The following is a 27,761-nucleotide window of genomic DNA, read 5'->3' as shown; positions in this document are numbered from 1 at the left end:
TTCAGTTTGTAGGTGGTTGACTGTTGGAACAAACCTTCATGCGTTGTTGTGGGTGTTGTGATTAAACTAAACTTTCATTATTGGTTGGAAGAAAATCCTCACCGGTTCCATCAGCAACTATTGCACCGCGCCTAGTAATACAGTGGTGCACAATTTCATCTCAAGGCATTATCGGCCCATGTTTATTTATTTATTTGAAGCTGATAATGGAAGGGTAACAACTGTGACGTTAGGATGCTTTGCTAATATGGTTTTCTCAAGGTAGTGAAACCAGTTGGTTTCAATCAGATGGCGCGGCGTTTCATTTCAACCGGATGGCGTACTCGCCTTCGTTAACACCAAGGTGTTAACGGACACCGTAGGACTACTTTTCGTAGTCACATCATTTTCAGGAATGGTGACATTTCTTGGCCTCCAAGATCCTCATACCCATCACTATGTGACTTTTTTATGGTGGCACTTACAAAAGAAAGTGTATTCTCATTGCTCACACAATATCGAAGAGCTAAATTAGAGAATTCGTGAAAGACTTGTTGGAATTCCTTCTGAGATGCTACGCCGCGTCATGGAAAATATGCGTGAAAGATTAGAAGAATTCCTACGCAGAAAAACTTGGTCAATTCATGGATGTCATCTCCAAAAAGTAAATGGCATGCTATGTACTTTAATATGGCATATTTGTAATTTTGAAATGCAAATTCTATTTTTAATTCAGTTTTTAAAATTGTCAGTTTGTCTTCTTTTCCCTGTGTAATACCACTGTTCCCAAATCGTTTAATATAAAGAGAGAGCATAGGGTAAAACATCCTGAGTGCTTTCCTAAATAAGAAATCAGAAAGTGGCAACTAATAGTTCTCGTTAAAAATAGAGGGTTCTTTTTATAAAGGGTAGGCCAGAAATTGACAGTTTCTTTAAGGTTATTTATGAATCGCTAAAAAGCAATCACTACTGATTGCTTTTAGCAATCAGTAGAAACAGACCTTTTACTAATGAAAGTTTCAACAAAATTATTGCGGAAAATGAGTCCGAAGTAAATAAAAAAAAAAAAAATGAAAATATCAGTTTCAGGAGAATGACAATACATCTTTGCATAATTGATTTGGCTTTTCATATGATAAACAGAATTGAATAATCAAAGGATATTGTATATATTTCTCTTTAGTACTAGATGAACCCCCTGATATTTCATCTGTGTTTAATATGCTATTAGAGTTATTAGTTACAGTTATGTGTTTCCTGAAGGAATATACAAAAGAGTCAGATATGTTATAAGCAAGCCTGAAAAAGTTTAACAGTGTAACATTAGATTTAAAAAAAAAATGAAAAATATAATAATAATAATAATAATAAGTGCTTTCTACAGGAGTATCAGACAAGACGGGAAAGACAGAAACTGACCATTCGAACAGATGACGTTCGAGGAGTTCTGGGACAATATAGGGAGCAGTGAAGTAAGACATAACAGCTAAGACCCATGAATAGAACTAGAACGGAAGAAAACCTAGGACGTTCAAGAGATGACAGAAAGGGAGATTCAGGAAGAAGAAGCACAACGGTCGATCAGGAAGTCCCACAACCTGCGAACCCCAGGATTAGGTAACGTTCATAACTAATGGTACAAGAAGCACACTTGTACGGAAGCACTTAGCAGAGCAGTTCACCTAATGATTAGCCACCCAAAGTTTCTTACTCAAAGAATCACATATCTGAAGACTAAAGGAGAAGATACAAGAAACCTGGCGAAATACAGGCCAATCACTGGCTCCCAACGATGTACAAATCCTGACTAGGATTTGTACATCGTTGTACAATCTGATATCTTATCAGACCACTTGGAGAGTAAAAACACCATAGCCCATCGCAGAAAGAATGCAAGCAGATGTGCAAAGGCTGCAAGGAGCAATTAACGATTGATGCTACAGTTATAGAGCAAACCTACAAGAAGCATGAAACCTACACACGGCCTCCATCGACTACTTCAAGGCCTTCGACTCTGTGCCTCATAACTGGCTAATAGAGACGCTGAAGATCTACAAAATCAATCCAACAGTGATAAACAGCCTAAAAGCAACCATGGCGAATTGGAACAGTACCATCAAAGTCGCGAATATCGCAACCAGACCGAAACCCATCAGGAGATGAAACTTTCAAAGAGATGCCCTGAGCACACTGTGGTTCGGTCTAGGCATTCAACCCGCTACAGACCACAACAACAGAAGGTATGGATTAAACCCCAAGGAAAGGAAAGAAAAACCTGTACACTCTCTCCCACCATTGATTGAACCAAAGACATGGATGACATCAAGCTCTACGCGGCAACCGAGAAACAACTCTAGCAACGACTCCAGATCACCAAAGAATTCAGCAATGGTATCAGGATGGAATTTGGTCTAGACCAGGGGTAGCCAACAAGTCGATCGCGGCTTTAATTTCGGTCGATCACAACGAATTTTAAATATACTGTATATAAAAAATAGATTAGTCAAAATCTAAATGTTATTATTATTTTGCGCTCCACTGCATACGCTTATTACAAATCCGTTGAACCACATGGCCACTCTTGTCGCCGTGCAGCCGCTAGGCTTGTCTAGTGAAAATTCATGCAGTTACGTTGAGGAGAGCACAGCGTATGTGTCGAATTCTTATTTGGCTTACTTAATATTAATAACTGGACAGTACTTGTACGTTAATTTAATACCGTTTGATTTAAAATGAATACTACGAAAAAGAGTAAAACGTATCATTTTCATCAAAAGTGGGAACTAGAATACTTTTTTGTAATGATAAAAGAAAAATGTTGTTATTTTCAGTGGCTATACCCAAAAAAGGAAATTTAGAAAGGCACTTCAACGCACTCCATGGTAAATACCAATCGGATTTTCCGTCTAATAGTGACCTTAGAAAAAATAAATTAAAAGAACTTAAATCCAGATTATTCACACAACAAAATTTCTTCGTCGCACCTAATTTGCAATCTAAAACAGTAACTGTAGCATTATTTAAAGTGAGTAATTTCTTGCAAAAAAGTGCAAACCATTTTCTGATGGTCAGTTCTTCAAAGACGCATTTTTAGAAATAACAGATTCTCTTTTTGAAAATTTTAAGAACAAAAATAGAATTAAAAGTGTCCTTCAAGATCTGCAATTATCTTGAAATACTGTGATGCGACGCATCGAAAAAATGAGTAAAAATGTAAGCGAACAATTGCGTGCTCATATTGCTAATTGTATGTCCTTTTCTTTACAACAGACGTCAGTGATATAGCTCAACTGCTCGTTGTTATTCGTATGGTTTTCGGTGGTTCTGCCACTAGAGAAAAACTGCTGGGTATGGTTTCGTTAAAAGAAAGAACTAGAGGTCTTGATTATTTAACGCATTCAAAAATTTTATTGAAAAAATTAAAATACCACTATTTAAGCTCGTATCAATAACAACAGATGGAGCTAAAGCAATGACAGGGCATCTTAACGGATTCATCGCATTGTGCCAAAAGGATGATGAATTCCCAGATTTTTTGAGTTACCACTGTATCATCCACATACTCACTTGCATTGTTACAAGTGAGTGCATTGTGAGCAAAAGATTAAATACTAAAAGTATTATGGACATAGCTTTCAAAATCGTGAATTCTATCAGAGGACAATCTCTTAAAAGGAGACTGTTCAAAATGCAACTAGACGAAAATGAACAGACCTGATATTACACACAGACGTGAAGTGGCTGAGTCGGAGTAAGTTTCTACAGATTTCGAAATTTGCTGAATGAAATTAAAAAAAAATATCGATCAAAGTGGAGATGATTATCAGCAGCTGCAAGATACGGTGTGGTTGTGTGATCTGGCTTTTTTGGCAGATTTTACCAGTAAATTAAGTGATCTGAATTTGGAATTACAAGGAAAAAATAAAAATGTGGGTGACTTGATTAGTAGTATTTCTGCATATAAATATCAATTTTTGGCAATGGCTAAGGATCTCAAAGAATAATTCGATCATTTTGCAAATATGTAAGATCCTTTGCAAAAATATCCTGTTTTTGAATTTAATAGTGAGAAATATGTTTCTGAAATTGAGAAAGTTGTGGATGATTTTGAAATCAGATTCAGTGATTTTAAAACAATTGACGACATTGTTCAATATATTTCTTATCCATTTAAGGTCGACTAAGATATGAAACAAATTGCAGAAAAAATCGCTGAGATTTTTCGCACGGAGAAAATATTACTTGAAAATGAAATTATTGCATTGCGAAACGATATCTTCCTAAAAGCCAGGTCATCAGAAAAGACTTTTGGAAATTGTTTGCCGAGAAAAGTACTGTAATAAAATGCAGTGAATTTTTAAATTCCTGTTTTTGGTTCCACATATCTATGTGAATCGGCCATTTTGTATTTGAAACAAAATAATGAAAAAATAAAAAAAAAACAGAGACGAAGAATCGCTCTAGTCAAAATCGGGGATATACTGTGATCTTATCACAGTATGGCCTTATCACAGTATATCCCCGATTTTGAAAGCTTGGTAGATAACATTAAGACACAAACTTCACATAAATTAAAAATTTAAATACTTATGAATTTAACATAAGAATTCTGAATTGTATTTGCTTTTAAAATTTATAAACAACATTTTTCAATGTGTTGATTAACCTTTTTAACCATGTGCAATGAACTTCTGGAGATGGTAGATCGCGGCACATTTTGAAGAAAAAAAAGTCGATTGCATCACAAATTAAGTTGGCCACCCCTGGTCTAGACAAATGCAAAACCCACGTATTGCATGAGTGGAATTTAGTCGGCCGATATTACAAGTTACAGACTGGTAAAGAGATCGAAGACATGACGGGGGAAAGACCTACAAATACCTGAGAATGATGCCTGAAGGAGATCAAGACCTGCCTGACTGAAAAATACCATCAGAGAATCAGAAGCCTGCTCAGAGAAATGATGAACGGGGGAACACAGTTAAAGCCATAGACAACTATGCAGTTCTAGTGTTAACATATTCCTTCAGGATCATCTATCGGACTTACAGCGAGCTGGAGGATCTCATGAGAAAGATAAGGAAAATGATGACCAAGAGCCGCCAACAGCACCCAAAGTCAGCCGTGGAGAGACTGACAATAGTTCGGAAAGAAGGACAAAGGGGCCTAATACACCTCATCGAGCAACAGAAGATAGCGATAGCTAACCTGATGGACTACTTCCAGAAAAAAAAAAAAAAAAACAGCAGCCATAAAGAAGATAAACAAGCGACATACCCCACTCAATCTATGCTAAATTAAAAACAAATGTGCAGACAAGTTTTCTCTCTCTGACTATATTAAACTATAAACATACAATGTATCTGGTTACCTAGTTGGCAAAGATATTTTCCAAAAATTATTATATCAAATGTATTTTAATTAAATAATTTCTTTTAGGTTTTCCTTTAGTGTGTTCATCCTTAATTGCATTTGCGTGATCCAGCATTCAAGCCAAATATTTCATTATGGTGATATGTGTGGCTTTCAATCATCTTATAAGTAAACACTTGCCTCATATCTCATTACAGATTATTCATTATACAGGAAAGCATGGGCAGCCTTGGGATTTACGGGAAAGCTTAACCAATATTTCAAAAAAACGTCAAACAAATTAACAAATAATTCTATTCTAACCACTTTATAAAAATAAGAAAAGAATTAAACGTAAATAATGTTCTCATAGATCGTTTTTATCTTTTGGACAAAAGTTTTGTTACTCATCAAACAACTGTAAATCGCTCAAATGTAAATAAATGAGGTTTATTAGAGATCCCTCATCATTCTTGTGGACATATTAGTGTATTCTAAGTACACTCCGATAATAAAAAAGAAATAAAACCACCACACACACACACACACATGACTATTAAGTTATATTAATCAGCCTACCGTTAATCGACGTCACCATGATGTCATTGAGAGGAACAGGACTGAGATAACCTCCCAAATGGCAAATTTCGATAAGCCTACGATCACTGAAAGAGTATAAAGAACTTGCTTTTCATGTTTATCTCTACAGACTTTCCAGTTTCCCTAGATTTGTAATCGATTGGGACTCTCTTTCTCCCGTCCGTTCTTTGCAACTCTCCCTATTTCTAAATATACGGCATACCAAATTTAGTTGCCAAAATAAGTTCACTTTACGATATTCACGGAGGGAAGTCTATCGCATTAAAATGGAAAATAGAATAATGATGCTTGCATTTACTTCGTGTCTGATACTCGTAATAGAAGCCACTACTACGCCTGCTTATAGAAGATTGACTTGTGATGAGATCTGTGAAGGTCATCAGGGAATCAAGAGTGGCTGTTACTGTGGATACATTTTTGGCATAAAACGATCTCACAGGTAAGAAAATTTCTGAAAGCGTGCAATACTTTTATTTCTAAACATACCTTGATTTTAAAGTAACGAAGCCTATACTAACACTGGAACCAACAAACTCGTGTTGTAAAATGCGACAGAGTTTTTTTTTTTACTTTTGTTTATATTTTAAGCCTGTATGGACGTAAAAGTGAAACAATTGTATATAAAAATGCAATGGCAATACAATTTACAAGAAAATGAAAAAAAAAAAAAAAAAAGATTTTATATAGCACTAGAAATTAGTGCGTGAAATTAATGATATTGAATCCAAAAAGAAAAGGGCCTATGAGTCCATGAATAATACTTATGAGATCGTGTGTCTACCCAAAAGTGAAGAGCCAGTCCTGCATAACTGAAAGTTTTAATAGGGAGCTTTACCATCCCGAAAGCCAAAAAAATTTTACAAGGAGCTCTCATATTGTTTATACGTTTCGGCGATAATAAATTCCGCTCCATTTCAGTGGAGTCCTCTGGACATAGAACGTTATGTGAGGGCGGAGGATAAGATTCACTTCGTCTCAATTCTTGACATTTTCAATCTGATTCAGATTCGAAATCTCCACACTTTGGAGGACTTTGTCGACCAGCTGAGGAATATAGCTTATCTGAAAAAGCATCAGAGTGGGCTCAGGAATCTCGTTCCTATATTTTCGAACATTTAAAGTGTCTTCCTGAAATATGTGGAAACTGATGCGTTCGTTCATGGTGATGCCTTACCTTTCAATACCACTAACACAAGAGTAGAGAGATTAAAGCGAATCACACGTTCTCTCTGGATGATTACCATGTCGGTAATCAGTTTCAAGACCGAATAGTGAACAGTATTTCTCAAATTTGGTTTGTACGCGCCCGTTTATTTATTTTATTTTATTATTTTTATTTAAATTTAATTAAATGGCTGTACGCCAATTTATGTACCATTCTTGGCTGGTTATACCCACTTGTGGTCGTTCAGCCACGTATATTTATTTATTTAAAATAAATTACATCCACCCTACTGAAATCACAACTATGACTGCAATTTTCTGAAAATTTCAGTCATAGTTTCAATTTGTGTTTCTAACGTGTGTAAAGCGATGAGTTTCTACAAGAGACTATAAAACATATGAATTAGAGAATAGAAGTAAACTTTCTTTCTTATTTTTAGTACACCTTCATTTTATTGGTAACTGAGTTAGAACAGGCGTTTTACTCGAGACGTAGATAAGTGAAGATATGGGAGCAGTTATCCGATTTCTTCACGGCAAGCAGAAGATTTCCATTCTACCAACAGCGATGTGAATGGAGTCTCTTTTCGAAGAAGGGTATTTCTGTTCCATGAAATGCAACACTTTTTTTTTTTTTAATGCAGCGTTTCAGGCGCATCAGCGACTTAGGCCATATTGCGCCGTATATATTATGTCTGTAAATTTCTTGCATTCTGTGGTCGATTTGCCTGTTTTCTCGGCTAAAAACATGAGTTTCTTGGTGAAAAAAACCATGCTACCCTCCTCTGAGACCAACTAACTCATCAACGAATTGCGAAAAGGCCCTTAAAAATTCCTCATATCATCGACAAGATTCGAACTGAGGTCTCATGGAGAGGATAGTGATTGTACCAACTGTGCCATCCAAGAAGGCCATTTGCAACACCTCCACAATGCATCCTGCACACATTTTCAAGCCTTTTCGGCGACTTTTCGTAGAAAATGAAACATTCTTATTGGTACTTGATAACACACTATCAAAAACTTGGTCTATCACTTACCTCTGCTTAGTTAGCATTTTTCTAAGTTATCTGTCTAAACTGCTATCTGCACACAAGTAGTTGCAGTATTACGGATAGAAAGTCTGTCCATTCATTGCTCAGTTCTCCAGCTTGTTTCTTTTGACTTCTTCTGTTCGAGCCATTTGATAAAAATCTGTCAGAGAACCATTTTTTTTTTTTGTTTTGTTTTAGTGTGTGAAAATGCTAATGCTAAATGAAGACAAATCGTTGAAACCTACACTGCTAGAAAAAATAAACAGAACAAAATGATTTTCAGAATATTTTATTCTGAACATTGTCGCCGATAGCGAATATTTCGTATACGAGTAATACGCATCCAGGTAGCAAATTTCGAGTATCCAACAGAAATCGATCTATCACCTCACAGAGCCACACATCAGGCAAATTATTTATGCCTATAAAAACAGGGGTTGCGGCCACATCAGTTCATTCTCATTTCTCGGCTTCCTCAGTGAGATAGCCACATCTCCAGTACTCAGGTAGGAAGTCATCGTCGTTTAGATGATTCTTACAGATGGTTGGTGTTAGACGACTTGAAGCCGGGTGTCCCAGGTGGTGGCACATTAGCTTATGTGTCAGGCATTGTCGTCTCGGTACTATGTAAGCAGTTTCAGGAGACAGGAATCATTATAAGAAGAGCTAGCCAAGGTCGCCAGAGGGTTGCTTTAATCAGAACAGACCGCTATCTGGCTCTAAAAGCAAGACGGAACATGATTATGTGCTCTCTCATCAATTGTCTCTTGAAGTTGCTGCTCCCACAGATGAAAATATTTCCAATCGGACTGTGTTAAGGAGGTTCAATTCAAGTGGAATCTATGCAAGGAAACCAGTGGTTTGAATTTAATTGTATTCCATTTAATTCAAACCACCGCAAAGCTTGTCGAAACTGGTGCCAAGAGCATGTGACTTTGAGTCCTAAAAAAATAGGGTACAGTTCTGTGCTCTGATGAGTCCTGTTTTAGCCTACAAACAGATTCTAGACGTTATTTCATCTGGAGACAACGAAGAATGCCCTATCATCCCTCCAACATCAGAGAAAGCGATACTTAGAGGGTGGAGCTCGTATTCTCGTGTAGGGCGAAATAATGATCAAAGGCCGCACTCCTCTTCATGTTTTTGATAGGGACACCATAACTGCGCAGAAGTACCGAAAACAGATCCTTGAACCCTATGTGCGACGTTTTAGGGGTGCGATTGGCCCAGATTTTCTTTTCATGCACATAATGCCACTACACGTAATGCGCTCAAATGGTGTCGGAATATCTTGAAACTGAAGGTATCCAACAACTGCTGTGGCCAACACGATCGCCAGACTTAAATCCGATAGAACATGTGTTGGACGCCCTTGGGCGTTTCATTGCACGCTGACAGCCAACTCCTCGGTCACTTGGTGAGCTACGGTTGCAGGATTTGTTGCCACAGAATCTTATAGACATCCTTATATCTAGCATTGTTCACCGATGTCAGGCCGGTTTAACCGTGGAGGGGATCATACGCCATACTAATGTCATCTGGCCATATTTTTGAGAACCTTGTATTGACTTCTGTAATGTGACCTTTTTGGCATTTCTTATACAACCACTATAAATGTCCTTTAAAGATGTTCAAAGTTTCTCTCTGTCTCTTAATTTCATCACTATTCTATGGTACATCGCCATACCAAATTTTGTCCCGCTTCATCGCAAGCTGAACGAGTTACACCACGTTTTCTGCGTGTTCTGTTCATTTTGTCGAGCAGTGTACTTTGTTAGAAATATCCATGAATTTCTCGTTATTCATATTCGTTTCCTTGTTCTATTATTAAACTTTTTCGTCACAAAAAAAATAATTTATCTTATTTGCTCTTATATAAATCTTTGAAGTGCCACATGTGTTTGAAACACTTCTTTTCATTTCATTTATACAAAGCTTCTTATAATCTTAATGATGATCTCGCTAACGCATCCTCATTAAACTTCTGTTTATGCGAAGGAGGAAATAGAAGGGCTGCACTACGAAGCACTGAGAAAAGTCTTAAATGACTTTTTCTGATATTTCTGGTGGCAGAAAATAAGACAGGTTGTGGGATTGTGTTTTTATCCTACAATCTGTGTAAGATTCTTAGTGTCACTCAGGTTAGTACGTTAGGAGTACGGCAATCAACTCTTCTTTATACAACTGCACGACTTACATTTGCACCTGACTGAATAAAACTAATAAACTTTTTAAGGGAAAGTTTTGAAAAACGTTCTAGACTGCATAGTCTACATATCGTTGCTATCAAATCTGAACACTTTTACTCAACGGTTTTTTGCTGCAGATGCGTTTAATTAGTGAAATGTAATTATGGAATCCTGTATATGTCACTTTACTAAAATACTTTTTTATTTTATTGGAAAGTATTTGGCCATTATTCTCTACTTATGATTAAGTATTTTTTTTTTTTTTTAGTGACTTTCCTCTAGATGAATTGATTCGCTTTCGTGAACGTATGCCATCTTATGAAGACTTTTCAGACCTAAAGTGAAATTAAACTTAAAGGTGAGTAACCATTTCCAAAGTATATTTAGAAGGTTTCATTTTTTGCCTGAAAATTCGAGCTAGATGAGTCTGATCTCTTTATTTTTTTCGGAATTACTAAGAAACTGAAACTCTTCCTTTCGAAACATTCTAAGGAAATTTTATAATAATTAGTCCTTCCTCCCTAACTTTTTAGGCACATTTCATATAACCAGAAGCGGACTTATTAAAGTCAACGTACTTCTAAACACAAACATTATAGAAAAGGTGAATTCAAGAAACCTACACAGAGCAATAAAGTTCTTACCGTTAGCAAAGGTGCTAAAACTTTCCCCCTGGATCTTGTTGAAAAGGACTAGGTTCGGGTGTGTTCTTGAGAGGAAAATACTTCTATGGGCTGTTTTTTTTCTCTCTCCCTTTTCTTATTTTCTTTCAATCGAGAACGAATTTGCTGGGAAACGGTTGCATCTTGATTTTTTATTATTTTTTTAACTTAGATTTTTCATCCAGAAAATAGGAAAACCTACAATAGATTTCTCAGTTTATGAATCAGAATTTGGACTGCTCAGTTGCCGCGCGCAATTTCAAAATGACGTAAAGGGGCAAAGAACTGAGTGCCATCCTCTCAATAATACTCATGAGGGGATGTAGTAACAGTACCTGAAATCCCAGCATCTCTTTCTGTGGGTGGCCAAATACACGTTTAATTAGAAGCTTTATAATTTGAGCACCGTTATACGAAACCGTAATGTGAATGAACTCGCAGCCATTTCATTAAATTGTTATTAACGCTAATGCATTAATAGAATAAAATCAGGAGTATGGCATATGTCAACAAATTCAAAAAAACAGGAAGCGTAACCTACTGGGAAAGATTTAAAATCAGAGACGAAGTCAAAACTTTCAAGGATAACAGATATTTTGAATGAGTTCAACGTAGTTTAGTTACTTGTCGAGACATCAAACCCTTCTGGATTCTAGTCAAGCAATCAACCAGAAGATATCAGCCAATTACCGACTTCTTGAATGAATAGGAAATCCTTTCAACGTGCAGAACAAAGCAAAAAGTTCGCTCAGCCGCTCTTCCTTAAAGAAACAAGCTGAAACATTTATGTGCCCAAACGTGATTGATTAAAAAAATAATTATCACTATGGATGACCTAAAATTCGCTTTATCAATTTAAAACATGACGCCTCTGTTGGATCTGATCTCGTTTCCTTCATCTTCTAGGAACAAGTTAGCTAACGTAAGTAGCGCACTTCAGCGCTTTAGCAAATTGCAATAATTTATGATTTAAAACAAAAAACGAGAAAAAAAAAAGCAAGCAACATATTTTATGTGCGAACTGAAAATAGTCCCTTTTTGCGTATGTGCCTTATTGCTCCTCCAAACAGCCCCCACCCCGCCAAAAAAAAAAAAAAAAAAAAAAAAAAAAAACATACATCCAGTGCTTTAGCAAGAGGATCGGTATATGGATAACTTATGTGATATGTATGAAAAAATATATAATAATTTCCGGATTTCTATTGGTCCTATTTTAATGGAACTTTGGAAGTTTCGAATAAAATTTCATGAAATTCCATCCACTGAGAGTCGAGTTATTACATGCGGATACGTACTTCGAGAAGTACGTCGCCAAAACTTTCAAGTCAAGTAACCAAACAGATAGACCTTAGAAAAAGGAACGCCTAGAAAATCTAGAATCCGGAAATCTGTTTCATTTTAAAACTTCTCAAGCCTTAATTTTCCTCCGAAGTATGAAACCATAATGGCTCACTGACCAACTGGAAACAATGGATTATAGCTAAAAGAATTATAGCTGCCTTAGTAACAGAAGTTCTATATTTTATTATAGACAAATTACATCCAGCTCTGCCAATACTTCAAACTCAACTATAAAGTAGGTGGACCATTACGGTTGCTCTAGAAAGTAAATAGACATTCTGGTGTTTTTTCTCAAGATCATCCCAAAAAAAAATCTTTGTCAACAATTGAACCTTTTACAGGAACAACCTAATTATACCCATATACCCATCGATGAAAATCCTATAGAAGTTGACGTTGGCATGTCATTAGATTTCAACGCGTTCCTTGGAAGTTCATGAACTACTGATGAATTTTTTTTTTTCGGCTGATGCTTATAAAGCATGAACCGAAAAAAAAATTCTCACACCCTTTGCCTCCAATAATTTATCTATTTCTTCCTAGAATTTATTCAAACTAATCCCACTTCTACAACGACAGTAGACGTTTGTTCCAACAATCAACTCCCTGCATTGGCTAAAGGCAAACTTCTGCACATTATCCTACAACCATCCTTCCTCAATTTGAATTTATGCCCCTCATCTAAGTACCCTCATTACTGAAGATGCTTAGGATGAGAATATGTGTTGACTTATCAATTGTCTTTTGAGCAGACTCTAAGACCAGCATAAAGAGAATAGTTGGCAACATCTTACCTTTGATGCGCATCTGCATAGACATGGGTAGTAACTGGTACAGGCCATGTAATACTACACGTAATTTTTCCACAAGGAGTTTCTCATGAATGAAAATTAGTACTTTTACCTCAAAGTAATTTTTAAAATGAAAAAGTAGAGTTTTGATCGATATATTGTCAAAAGCAAACTTCAAAGTTTTTAAAGAAGATGGTGTCTATCTGAGATCTGTTGCCGATGGCACATCGGAATCGAAAAAACTGTATCAAGAAAGTTAGATATTGTGGAACTTTGCTGCACGGACGTATTGAGATAGAAAGAGGTGTTGAGTCAATGGTTGAAGGTGCACGAGTGTATTAGCTTGTCGAATAATTTCAGTGAAGAGAATCCAATGGATATAGGGTGGATATCTTTCTGAAACTTTGGGTACTTTGTTTTGAGTCACATCATCATCATCATCAGCCATTTTCAATCCTCTACAGGATGAAGACTCTCCAAGAACTTTCCAGTTCCTTCTGTATTGAGCACTGGCCATCCTTTTACTACCCACAAATCCATGAATTTCATCTATCCATCTCTGCCTTTGTCTTCCTAGCTCCTCTTGGGTACCATTCTGTTATTTTCTTAGTCCATCTGTCATCATGTCTTCGAGTTATGTGTCCTTCCCAGGACCATTTTAGTTCTTTAGTTTTGATAACAATGTCCTTTACTTGAGATTGCTGCCTAACCCATGTGTTTCTCTTCTTATCTAATTATCTTCTTATCTTTTCTTCTTATCATTCCCAATATAATTCGTTCCATTCTTCGCTGTGTAGTTCTCAGCTTCTCTTCCATTCTTTTGGTAAGTGCCCAAGTTTCACTTCCATAAGTCATGGTGGGGAGTATACATTGATTCATTACTTTACGTTTCAGACAAACTGGAATATTTCTCTTCAGTATGTGACTATATTTCCTGAATGCTATCCATCCAAAATTTATTCTTCTCTTGATTTCCAACCATTTATCATCATTAAAGTTAATAACTTGTTCCAGATAAGTATATGATTCGACCTTTTCAATTACTGCTCCTTCAATCATTATGTCCCTTTCTGTGGCATACTTGTTCATCATTATTTTTGTTTTAGCCATATTCATCTTTAGTCCAAAATCCTTACTAACTATGCATAACTGATTAAGATTTTCCTCTAATTCTTTGGGATCGTGGTTTATGACCACAATGCCATCTGCAAATCGTAAATGGTTTAGGTACTCTCCGTTCACATTGACTCCTTTCTGCGACCAGCATAATCTTCTGAAAGCTTCCTCAAGGGCAGCAGTAAACAGCGTCCGAGATATTGTGTCTCCTTGTCGAAGTCCTTTCGATTTTAAATTTCCTACTGTCTTTGTCTAGTCTAATAAAGGAGATAGAATTCTCATATATTTTCTTCAAAATCATAATATGTGGGGTATCTATGCCTTGTCTTTCTAGTGCCCGAATCATTGCCTTATGTTGTATGGAGTCAAATGCAATTTCATAAACCACAAATACCAGGCATAATGGTGTTTTATATTCCTTTGCTTTCTCCATTAGCTGTGATATTACGTGAAGGTGATCCATAGTTGATAATCCTGTCCTAAAGCCAGCTTGCTCTTTCGGTTTATTCTCATCAAGTATTCTTTCTAATTTGTTAGTAATGACCCTTGTGAACAACTTATAGATGTGAGATAACAAGCTAATTGGTCTATAATTTCCAATTTCTGATTTGTCTCCTTTCTTATGCAGCAAAACTATGATTGCATTATTCCACTGCTTAGGCGTCACAACTTTTCTAACGCACTTTGTGAAGAGCCTTGCCAGTTTTTGTGTTATGCCTCTTCCTCCCAATTTTAACAACTCTACAGTAACTTCATCATCCCCCGGGGCTTTCTGATTCTTCATTTTCTTCAACGCATGTTCTACCTCATCAGGAAGAATATCGGGTATGTCGTATGTGTTGCTACTTTGCAATCCATCTTCCCCACTGCTGGCATCATTCCCCTGTTCCTTGTATAATTCCCTATAGTAGTCTTCTGCTATTTGAATTATGCCTTCTCTGCTGTTTATAAGTACACCATCGCTATTCTTCAGTTTCAGTATCATTTGTCTTTCTGTATTACTGCTCATGGCTGCTGATTTAAATCCTTTGTTTTCCCTTAATGCTTGTTCTACTTTTCTTGTGTTAAATCTTCTTATGTCCTCTCTGAGTCTCTTTCTAATGGCTTTGCATAACTCAGTATATTCATTTTTTCCCTTGTCAGTGTTTATCTTGCTCTTCATTTTTTGCCTTCGGTTCATCATAACAAGTGTTTCTTGACTAAGTTTGTCTTCTTTGGATTTCTTTTTCCCTATAGGTTTCTTGGACTTTATCACTTTCAGAAAGTTGTAATATTCCTCGTCGATATCTTGGTCCTGAGCAGTCTGCAGAAGCTCAAACTTGTTCTTAAGTTCCAGTACATACTGCTTCTTCTCCTCTTCTGTTATCTCAAAGACCTTTGTATTATTATTATTATTATTAATATCAATTTATTTCCGAAGAAATGTCCTTTTACAGCTATGCAGCTAGAGGACATGAGTTATATACAGACAAAAAACTTATATACAGACATATGCATTGCATACAGAGCCAGATGTAATATACGGCCTTAAACAGCCACTGGTGAAGATACAAAAACATAAAGTTACAACAAGTACAAAAACATAAAGTTACAAGTACAAAAACATAAAGTTACAACAAATAAAAGTGCATCCGGATACATCGAAGCGTGGATATTGCGGTATCACAGAGAGTCCACCTAGAGCATGACTAAGGCATACATGTCTGCAAGAATGGAAGATCTGTAGGTTCTGTCCTTGCAAAGTTTCTCAGCGTCTATGGCTAATCTGTTAAATATTTGGAAGGAGTTGTGTGGAAACATGTTGTCCAAGGAGGAAATGCTACGCAGCTTCGATCTGTATGGGGAGGTGTTGGACTGGCATCTTCTCCTGTCGGACGGTCTGGCGATGATATCCCAAATATCGGGTGACCTCAGTTTTCCGGATAGAAGCTGAGAGAGGGTAAGAAGGTTCCTAGAAATGATGTGATACCTCCAAGGAAGCGTATTACGATTGGTGACCAGAACAGATTTTGAGATTGTAGGTGTTAGCCCGGCAACCCTATTTAGCCATTTCAAGATCCAGAATTCCAGGGAGAGGAACCTGGCTTGGTATGATGAGGGTGCTGAGGACCATATAGTCGAGGCATATAATGGAATTGGGAAAATACAACGAAGAATGTATTTGATGATAAGGTCCGGGTTATGGAAGTTGGAGATCTCTTGTTTTACTGCCCATAAAGCCGAATATGTTTTCGTTCGAGTGGCATTAAAGTGAGGCAAGAAGGTGAGGTCTTTGTCCCAGATGATACCCAAATCTTTATGTTGGGTGACTTTTTTAACTGGAGAATTCGCAATAATGATGTCCACATCGTTGGTATTTTTCTTCTTGGTGACAGAGAGTTGTGCAGTTTTCTCTTTATTAATGAAGAGCCCAATCGCATGAAGGTAGTTTTCCAGTTCATGTAGCTGTCGATTGGAGCTCACAGTAATAGACTGGAGAGACTGGGGGCATTTTGTGATGACGAAGAACTTAATATCATCTGCGTAGGTGGTAAAATTAGTACGGTTTGATAGGAAGGGTTTTAAAGATGCGGCGAAGAGGGCGGCAGAGAGAACGCCCCCTTGGGGGAGCCCTCTGGAGCAGAGAATGTGGTGATTATGGTTTTGATTTCTGATCCATAGGATCCTGGACTGAAGGAGTTTCCTAAGGAGAACTAAGATGTTGCCAGAGATTTTGAAATAGTTGCACAGTATGGTACATAATGCATGGGTGGACAGATTGTCAAAGGCCGCCTTAATGTCGAGAAACACAATATCCAGTTGCTCTTTGTTGCTTAAGGTACTTTCAATTCTGAACAGTGTGTCCAAGAGGTTGGTGATCGTGGAACGTCCAGGTAGTACACTATGGAGGTATGGAGGTTTGTGGCCGAACATGTGATGGATGAGAGCAGGAAGTATGGCTTTTTCCAAGATTTTGAGAAAAATGCATCCTACAGAAATTGGTCTGTAGTCATTAGGCAATTTTGGGTTAGACTTTTTTGGAACTGGAGAAACATAATATGTGTTCCAGATAGCAGGGTAAACTCCTGTTACGAGGACGGAATTGAATGCATCAAGCAAGAGATCAATAATATATACACTGCACAGTTTAACCATGAAAATAGGGAATCCATCCGGGCCAGTGGTAGACTTGTTGGGAAGACTGTTGATGACCTCAGTAAGGCGCTCCTTTGTGATGGCTATTTTATCCAGTGATGTCTGGTTAGCTGGTGGATTAACCCGAATAAAGGGGTTTGGGGCAGATAGGGGCTTAGTTGCGAGTGAGTTAGCCCATGCAAGGAAGGTGTCAGTGGACATGGGGGACTGTTGATTCTTGTTGGTGAAGATTCTTTTCCCAAGTTTCATTCTGTGTGCAATCCAGTCATTCTGCGCCTTCCTCCGAATGCGTAGGAAGCGTGCCCGATGTTTTTTATAGAGTTGGTAGTCGGCTAGATCCCGTGTTTTTTACCATTTCCTGTATAGTTTCTGTTTCATGATGAAGGCGAGTTTTGCGTCGCTGGTAAACCAGTTCTTGGTCCTGGGAGACAGGCGTACAGATTTGGAGGCCCCTTCACAGGCGATGTCTTTTAACAAGTTTGCTAAATTGGTAAGCGTTTGATGAGGATGGCTAGCAGCATTTTTTTTCCAGTCTGTAGCTTTTAGTCTTTGTAGGATGATTTGAGGTTGCATATATTTTAATGAGAAGATCTTGAGTTGGGATTCTTTATGGTCATATTGTTCAAGTTGTCGGGGAGAACATAGACATTCACTATCAAAGGAAATTGGGAGGTGATCTGATGCAAACTTAAAAATCGGCGTTGTGAGAGTAAGATGGTCAAGGTTATGAAAGAAGAGGTCTAGGTTTTGATGTCGTCTTGTAGGTTGCGTATGGGTTAGTCTAAGGCCTAGAGATGAGAAGGAGCGTACGACGTCCTTCAAAGCAGCTTCGTGTCTTGGGGAGGGCATGTTGAAATCTCCTAAAACAAAGGTGAGCATGTGAGGCTTGAGGTGGGTTATAATCCAGGTAGTTAGCTCATCCCTTGTGTCGGGATTATGGTCAGGAGGTAAATATACCGCTACAACTTGAGTTCTCACTTCTTTAATTGTAAAAATTGCAGAAATGGCTTCAAATGCAGGGGAGTCGCTGAGTTGTGCATACACAAGGTGATGGATGTCTTTGTAAATGATGGAGACGCCACCTCCACGTTTGTGGTCCCTGACGTTGCAAACATTTTTGTAATGGTGAGGAGTGGCCAAGTGGGTGAGTTGTCTTCCATGGTTAAGCCAAGTTTCCTGGATACAGATGAAATCATATTCGTCGAGCAGGAGGAGAGATTGCAGAGGGGCCAATTTGTTAACAATGCTGCGCACATTTTGCGAGAAGACCCTGATTGTGTTATTTACTCGAGTTAGTTTTTTTTTCCTTTCCTTTCCTTTCCTTTCCTTTCCAACATCTATATCAAGTGTACATCTTACCATTCTGTGATCACTTCCAACATTTACCTTATTCAGGACGGTAACATCATTCACAATATATCTTCTGTTAGTGAGGATGAAGTCGATTTTATTAGTTGTTAATCCATTTGGACTCTTCCATCTCCACTTTCTGTTCACCCTTTTCTTGAAAAAAGTGGTCATTACTGACAATCCTTGAGATTTTGCAAATTCCACAAGTCTTTCGCCTCTTTCATTTCTTTCACCAATTCCAAAATTTCCTATAGTTCCCCTTTCTGGGCTGTTTTGTTTTTGTCCAACCTTAGTATTGAAGTCCCCAATAATAATAGTGTCGTGGGTTTTCTGCTCATCTAGAAGACTCTCAATTTCGGTGTACATTTCTTCAACCTCTTCATCATCATGGTTCGATGTTGGTGCATAAATCATTATAACCTTTAGCTTGTACCTCTTAGCAATCTTGAGTATTAGTCTTGACACCCTTGGTGATGTACTTTTGAATTCCAAAATGTTGTTTTTAAAATCTTTGTGGACCTGACATCCAACTCCACCTTCACTCCTTTCACTGTTTCCATTGGTGTACAGCAGATTTCCAGTTGATAAACTTATAAGCGATTCATTTCTTCTTCTTGTTTCAGCCAAACCCATGATAGATTTAAGTCACAATCATAGCGTTATTCTTTAACTAAGACAGAGGTACTTTGCATACCTTTCAAACTGACTTGGGCAGCCTTAATGCTAGCTGATTTATAATAAAAAAATTCCCTTATCGGGTTCCATCTTCAATATTTCTAAACGAGTTCAAGATCTTCGTCACGAAAACCGATGAATGTTTCTTGAACAAAAGGATGGACAGTACCTTAATATTTTAATGTAGAATAATTTACTAATATCAATAATATTGCAGTAAAGTAATTCTGATATATATATATATATTTTTTATTTCAGGTAAAGAAAGTGCTGTCGCATCTATTACTAATTCAAGAGACCTTCTCTCTAATGTTTCTGTCGCCTTCTAAAGGAGTTGGTCGAGATGTAAAGAGAAATAAATAATTTGAACTTCTGTATGAAATTTGTATCAAATTCAATGAAACTGTTTAAAATATATCTTACTGATAACAAATAATAAAATTTTGAAGGATTTCTGTTGTTGATTGAATTATTACGTTAAAAATTAATATTGATTCGATGAGAACTGATACCCAACTCTCGCGAGTTCGAATTTGTATGACATTAAATTTAATTAAGCTGATGTTTTAAGAGCCAATCTTAAAGAAATAAAGTAAGGAAGATGGAGCTGACAGACAACACTGTTTTTGATCTTCCCAAGGGGACCGACCCATAACGAAACTTTTTAATGGTACTTTAAATCTGATCAAGAGGAAGAATCCCGTCAAACTTTTCAAAACCTATATGAGAGCTTGAAGGACAGGGTGGATGCCCTCGAAGGATTAAAAGTGAGGGGCCCATCAAGCTCTCAGCTGCCCACACCAATGCCAGAGCTTGCACGTGGTCATCACGCAACACAGCGGCAGCCCCCAAGGCAGAATGCGCTGGTACCAAAGGAACTAGTAGTTGTTGGTGACTCTATTATCAGGGAAACGGGAAACATGCTTTGTAAAAAGGATAGGTGGAACAGGACCAGGGTATGTCTGCCAGGGGCAAAGGCTGATGACGTTGTAGAGCGGATATCATCTTTTAAGGGCACAAAAGGTGATATAGTTGTACACGTTGGCACTAATGATATTAAGAGTAGGAGACCGGAGGAATTACTTAACAAGTACAGGTCATTGTCGAAAAAAAGCCGTGAATTAGGGTTGAATTTGAAAGTGTCTGCAATTCTGCCCAGACACGATAGGAGGGAGTATATGATGAGAGCCTTGTCGATCAGTTCGGCCCTGGAACGATTGTGCAAGGCTCAAAGGGTAGATTTTTTTTCAGCCTGGTCTGTACTTGTTAACAGGAGAGACTGCTTCTACTGGGATGGGATACACTTATATAGAAAGGGTGCAAGAATGTTTGCTGATGCTATCGAGGCAGTGTTAGGTAGGTCGGAAAACTGCTAGATTGGGGGGGTACAAGGACTAATAGATTAACAGTGGCCACTGGCAGAGGTGATTCTTGCACTGCTTCTATTGGAATGAGCCGCAGCCTGGAAAATAAGATGCAGGATATTTCAGAGACTGCTGGGAATCATTGGGGTACAAGTACACACATGGGTTGTGTTAGGGTAGCTAAGAAAAAGAACAGTTGCATGTATATTTGCGTGTAAACCAATGCTAGGAGTTTAGTAAATAAATTTGATGAATTTGAGGTATTGCTCAAAACATCAAAGGCAGATATTGTTGGGATATCAGAGACGTGGTGTTACACAGATATAAGGAATGCAGAACTGGAATTTGGGGAGTACAATGTCTACAAAAGGGATAGACAGGATAGGAAGGGAGGAGGGGTTATTCTATTAGTTAAGAAATACATAAAATCCAAGGAAGTGAAGCCAGTCGACATTGCTGGACAGAGCAGTGTCGAGTCAGTTTGGTGTGACATAAGCATTGGGAGATCAAAATTGAGAGTAGGAGTGTGCTTTAGGCCTAATGACTCTGATGAGTATAATAAGAAACTGTACAGGGAAATAGAGTGGGCCAGTAAATCAGAGAGTCTTATAATGGGAGATTTTAATTTCCCAGATATTGACTGGAATTTGGGGGCTGGTCACTCACATACTAGCAAGGCTTTTGTGAATTTATTGGATGATTGTTTTGTTTTCTTCATCAGCATGTTCGGGAGGCAACTAGAGGGAGTAATACTCTTGATTTAATTATCAGTAGTGATTCTTCATGCATTAAGAATTTGCAGGTAAATGAACCACTAGGTATCAGTGATCAGAGTGTGCTGAAGTGGGGTTTACTCAAAGAGGTACCTACCATTAGGGGTAAAGGGAAGGGTTATTGCTTTCGTAAAGGTGACTACGATGGACTGAGAAAGTATTTAAATTCTACACAGTGGCACCAACTGATGATGTTACCAACAGCAAATTCAGAATGGGAAGCATTCAAAGAACTTATCTTGGAAGCTACTAGGCTTTACATACCAACTAAGAAATATTGTTCAAGTTTTAGGCCTAAGTGGATGTCAGATGAACTAATGAGACATATGGCAGAGAAGAAAAATGCATGGGATACATACAAATTTAGACGTGACACAGAAGCCTATGATAGATACAAGTTGATCTGTAACCAAGTTACAAAGGAGGTTAGGCAGACGTAGGCAGACTACGAGAAATCTTTGGCAAGGGATGCAACGAAAAACAGCAAAGAGTTCTTTACTTATGTAAACTCTAGAAGGAAGGGGATGAATCAGATTGGTCCACTTGATATCGATGGGTCAACTGTTGATGATGCTGCTCAGGTAGCTAACAAACTAAATGAATATTTTGCATCGATATTCACACATGAGGAGTTATTCAGCGAGGGGAATGCCAGAGGTGTATTCAACTCTGGCAGTAAGCTAGAGAATCTTGTAATAACTGAGAGTAAAGTGGAAGAGAAATTGTTGAGATAAATACAAGAAAGGCACCTGGGGTGGATGGGATCTATCCAGTTATATTAACGGAGGCAGCGAAGGAAGTAAGCAAACACTTAGCCATAATTATGAGAGCTTCCTTGGACTCAGGGGAAGTACCCATGTACTGGAGAAGTGCAAATGTGATCCCAATTCACAAAGGAGGATCAAAGGGCGACACAAGTAATTATAGACCTGTTAGTTTAACTTCTGTTCCCGGAAAATTAATGGAGGTACTGGTTAAAGAAGCACTGCAGGATCATCTTGACAAGACTTCAGTTATAGCTTAGACACAGCATGGTTTTGTTAAGGGGAAGTCTTGCCTGACCAATTTGATTGGATACTATGATGCAGTCACAAAAGAACTGGATGCAGGGAATAACTTTGATATTATGTACTTTGATCTTAGAAAGGCTTTTGATACTGTTGCACATGGAAGGCTGCTGCGCAAATTGGAGCAGTGTGGCATTGGAGGCAAATTGCTGCTATGGATAAAGGGGTGGGTGAGGGGGAGAAGACAGAGAGTGGTAATCAATGGACACTGCTCATCGTGGACTAATGTTATTAGTGGAGTCCCTCAGGGTTCAGTATTGGGTCCATTATTGTTTTCTGTATTTATAAATGATATTGATGATGGTATATCAAGCTTAATGTCCAAGTTTGCAAACGATACGAAGATTGGTAGGGTTGTCAAGGATACTACTGTCAGTATACTGCTGCAACAGGATCTGGAAAGGTTGAGCAGATGGGCTGAGAGGTGGCAAATGAAGTTTAACATTGACAAATGTAAAGTACTACATATGGGAAACAGCAACCCCAGAGCAATGTATCAACTCTGTGGTACTACACTAACAGTGGTAGAGAATGAAAGGGACCTAGGAGTGGTTGTGCAACCAGATATGAAGTTTTCTGAGCAGTGCAGACGGGCTGCAAGAGTAGCTCATGGTGTATTGTCGATGATACAATAGGATTTTTCTAGCAGGGATAAGGTGGTGATTGTTCCCTTGTATAAGGCAATGGTCAGGCCACACCTAGAGTACTGTATAGAGGTCTGGAGGCCTCATTTCAAGAAGGATGTAGAGAAGCTGGAACGAGTACAGAAAAGGGCAACAAGATTGGTGAATGGAACAAAGGGGTGCTCTTACGAAGAAAGGCTTAAGTTTTGCAAATTACAGTGTCTGGAGACTAGGCACTAGCGAGGTGATCTGATAGAGGTGTATAAAGCCTTGGATAGTTTGAGCATGCTCAATGCTGATGGGATTCTTCCTCTTGCTCAGAATAATCTCCTGAGAGGGCATAAATTCAAATTGAGGAAAGACAGATGTAGGATAGACGTGAGGAAATTTGCCTTTAGCCAGCGTGTGGTTGGTTGGTGGAACAGACTTCCATCCCTTGTCGTGGAGGTTGATAGCCTGAATAGGTTTAAGGCTCAGCTGGACAGGTATTTCGAACGAACAGAGGGGTGAAGTGGAAGTGGTTATTTTTTATTTATTTTTTATTTTTTGGCTGATGCTGCATAACTTGCTTTCTTGCATCAAATGCCTCTACTAATGCTAATGATAATGCTAATGCTAAAAAACCTTAACCACCTCAATCAGATCACATCACAGGTGACTAGACTCCAAATGTTATTCCTTTATTCTCCTCACCAGTCCTGTTGCTCTTCTCTGTACTCGTCCCACCAAAGCACGGCGAAGTTTAACATTGACAAATACAGGGTACTGCATATGGGTAGCAGTAATCCGAGATTTACATATCAACTGTGTGGTACTACAATCAGAGCAGTGGAAAATGAAAAGGATCTTGGGGTAATGGTGTAATCAGATATGAAGTTCTTTGAACAATGCAGAGAGATTTCCAGGACAAAATGAAGTTATGCCTATAATATACAGGAACTTTGCTAGAAAGGATAAGAAGGTAATTATCCCATTTTACAAAGAAATGGTTAGACTGCATCTTGAGCACTGTATACAGGTCTAGAGGTCTCAATTTAGGAAGGATGTAGATCTGCCAGAAACAGTGCAAAGAAGGGAAACTCGATTAGTGAAGGCAACACAGGGATAGTCTTACCGAAAAAGGCATCAGTTCTGGGAACTGCAGCGTCTGGAGACTAGGCATCTGCGAAGAGATCTGACTGAGGTGATTAAGGCTGTAAATGGCTCGAGAAAGCTTAATGCTGATTGCATTCTTCCTCTTGCTCAGGATACACCCATGGTGGGACTAAATTCAAATGGAAGAAGGGTGGTTGCAGAATATATGAAGGAGGTTTGACTTCAGCCAGCAGGTGGTGGATTATTGGAACAAACTTCCATCTATCTGTTGTTGTGTTAGTTCTGTACTTGCTAAATTAGATTTGAAGCTATTAAAGTGGTAGTATGCACGCGTGTTAGAAATTTTTGATGTCCGAAACACAACACGTCCAATCGTATAATCATAACCCACTCATCGATTCAGCGATCACAATAGTTAAACTAAATTCCAGCTATAAAATCCTTCAAAACGAAGCCCTCGTCATTGAGTGGTTTAAGCGCCACACATCACTTAACGTATTAAACAAAAAGATTCCTGCCAACTTCTCCCCTATTTGGAATTTAGCACGTATTAAGTTTCCACGTGGACTGAAATGCATTCCGGGAACTCAACCCGTACATAACACACTCGCGCGCTCTTCCCTCCCCACTATAGCTAATTGAAGACGATTTCAAAAGTCGCTCGTGCGCGGCTATTAGCTTTTATCTCACTTCATTTACTTTATTTTAATTAGACAACCATATAATAGAAAGTGCACTTTCCTTTCTTAGAAAAATGTTTAAAGCCCATAACTTAGTTTTGAAATTTATAATCTCCATTAGTTATTAGAATCTCATAACCACTATGTACGTGGTAAAACTTCCCACCAACTAAGCGGATTACTATGAGGTGAGTGCTGAAAAATTAAGCTAAGTTATACCTACGATCTAGTCATTACATCACAGCACATAACGACTCCTTAAAAATACCATCAATGTTCTGGATTATAGTGATTTTTTTTCAGGTCCCTTGGCCAATCCTACGAAATCTCACTCTCGATTAAATTTTCCAGCTTATATTGCCATTTATGAGTTTCCAAGAAGGGATAATATAACTTTCTTTCCGCAAGATTTTTGGCTTTGAGAAAAGAATGGTTGGAGGAATCATTAAGTCTGGAGTTTTTTTGGTTTTTTTTTTTTTCCTTCAGAGAAATTGTTCCTGGTGCAGGTAACTTTTAATTCATGCTCCACTTGAACATCAAAAGGTAGGCACACCGTTCGTTGTCTAGTTTTTCATCTTTTCTAAGGTCAAATAATACTGAATTAATTAATACAATTAAATAAATAAAAATCTAAAGAGAGGTGCTAATGCTTATTGTCCTCAGCATTTTGTAAATTCAACATTATTCGTCTACTTTCTTTGCTACATTGGTGGCAAAACTTAAGGACCAACGCTATTTCTAAAGGTTACAACCACAAAATCTTTACTTAAGATACTCAAGTAAACGAATAATGTTGAATTTAGTCTCAGCAGCGATTCTGGACGTCAGCTAATCTAGCGAGAGGTTGGCACAGGTATCACCCCGCAAACATCACTGAAATGGATCGATATGGCGGTCGAGGTGTTCTCGTCTGGGGAAGAGTTATCTTGGATGGATGTACAAAACTCCAGATACTGGAAGGCGATACTCTAACCGGTGCACGCTACTATACTGAGGTAATCCTTCCCCATGCACGTCTGGTCCGAGGTGCCATTGGCCCCGAGTTGGTGTTTATGGATGATAACGCCACACCCCATCGCATTGCAGCTGTTGATATGCTTTTGGAAAGTGAGGACATTGTTCGTATGGATTGGCTTCCCGTTCCACCGATCTAAATCTCATCGAACACATATGGAATGCTCTGGGGAGACGCCTAGCGGCACGTCCACACCCACCAGAAAATGTTCACCAGCTGAAGATGGCGCAGACAGAGGAATGGTCGATGTTACCGCAAGAACTTATCAACAACATTGTTCCAAGTATGGGCAGGCGGTGCAAAGCCTGCATCGACATTAGGGGTGGCCATATCTCCTACTGAGGACCACCTCTTCCCTTTGTTCCATCTTTGGCAGTGATGGATCTGTATCATGGCAGCCAGTGCTATGTTGCCATTTTTGAAAAAAGTCCCTCTGTACCGTTTTGTTTCCGTTGTTGTGTCGGTGTTGTTTCCTTCATCATTTCTCTACCTCACGAGGTTCCTTTGGTATGCTTTTCCCATATCCAGGCCATTCCTATGAGAAGCTACAGGTGAAAACCTGACTGGTCCTTAAATTTTTCACACCAGTGTATTACAGTAATCACCGTCTTTTGTGCATGCTTGTGTTCAACATTGACTGAAGAAATTCCATTAATGAAAACACGAGTATTAGGTCAGTACTAAAATTTTCACGTTCATATACTAATACTCAAGATATATTTAGTTTAATTTGATGAAATCTTTGTTAAAGTTTTCATTATTACAGATTTACAGTATACGCGGAGCAATATGTATATTACAGATACCAAATGAATCTGTAAATTGCGTGTGTTCTGAGGACGATTTTCTGTTTGCTGGACGAAAAACCTGAGTTCATGGGAGAAAAATCATGCTACCCTTGCCTGAGACCGACTAACTCAGCCACGTTGTGAAGAAGCCCATAAAAATTCCTCACGTCATCGATGGGACTTAAACTCTGGTCTTTTCCACCCATTGTAAGGAGGACGGCGATCCTACCAAATGTGCTACTCACGAGGGCAGTTACTGTTGCATTAGACTGGACAAGGTAAAAGAGAAACACCATAATCACGAAAATGTTCATGATAATTATCCTTTTTCCCATTGGCAATGGGCAAAAGGATAATTATATTTCATATTTCATTTTGTGTTTTTTTATTCTTCAGTTTACATTCTTCAGCCTTGCATAATTATATAGAAAATAATAGCAAATTGATTTAGGCAACCATTGCATCTTTTTGTTTACCAAACTCGGAATATCAAAACTCTTTGGGGATGTTTGTTTTGTAGCGAGACGAGCCTGAAATTTTGAATCGATTCTTTTGCTTCTTTTTTTTAAGATTAAAGTTTTCTTGTAGGTTTCCATTTTTTAACAGAAATTTTACTGTTTGAAATTCTGTCGGACTTATCTTTTTTATACCTTTGATTATTTTGTAAACAAAATGCAAAACTGACATGAATTATTGATTTTTTAGTTATTGTTACACGATAAGTGGATTATAAGATAAATTAGCTTTCTTCGCATTTTATGAATTCCGAACAGAAAAATGCATATTTACTAATTTCCCTTTAAATCACGTGAGAAAGTTAAATGAAAAGGTAAAGACGGTTGACTGATGAAAACTGTCTTTAATGATATATTTAAATTTATTGGTATATTCTAACGTATACTCCATCACTTGCGTGATTACAAGTAACTTAATTTCTACAAAGAATTTTCAGATCAATACTGTGGATG

General features: G+C 38.1%; 1 long non-coding RNA gene across 1 annotated transcript; it reads left to right on the top strand.

Annotated features, from left to right (window-relative positions):
* Positions 1-6,000: 6,000 nt before the first annotated feature.
* Positions 6,001-10,678, top strand: LOC150080191 (uncharacterized). Its single transcript, XR_016547429.1, has 2 exons — positions 6,001-6,370; positions 10,587-10,678. It is a non-coding gene; the product is annotated as an uncharacterized LOC150080191 (long non-coding RNA).
* Positions 10,679-27,761: the final 17,083 nt, after the last annotated feature.

The sequence above is a fragment of the Mastigoproctus giganteus genome, chromosome 9 (genome assembly GCF_048544385.1).
Source record: "Mastigoproctus giganteus isolate SK-2022 chromosome 9, ASM4854438v1, whole genome shotgun sequence".
Taxonomy (NCBI): Eukaryota; Metazoa; Arthropoda; class Arachnida; order Uropygi; family Thelyphonidae; genus Mastigoproctus; species Mastigoproctus giganteus.
This window is presented reverse-complemented; position numbering and strand designations above follow the sequence as displayed.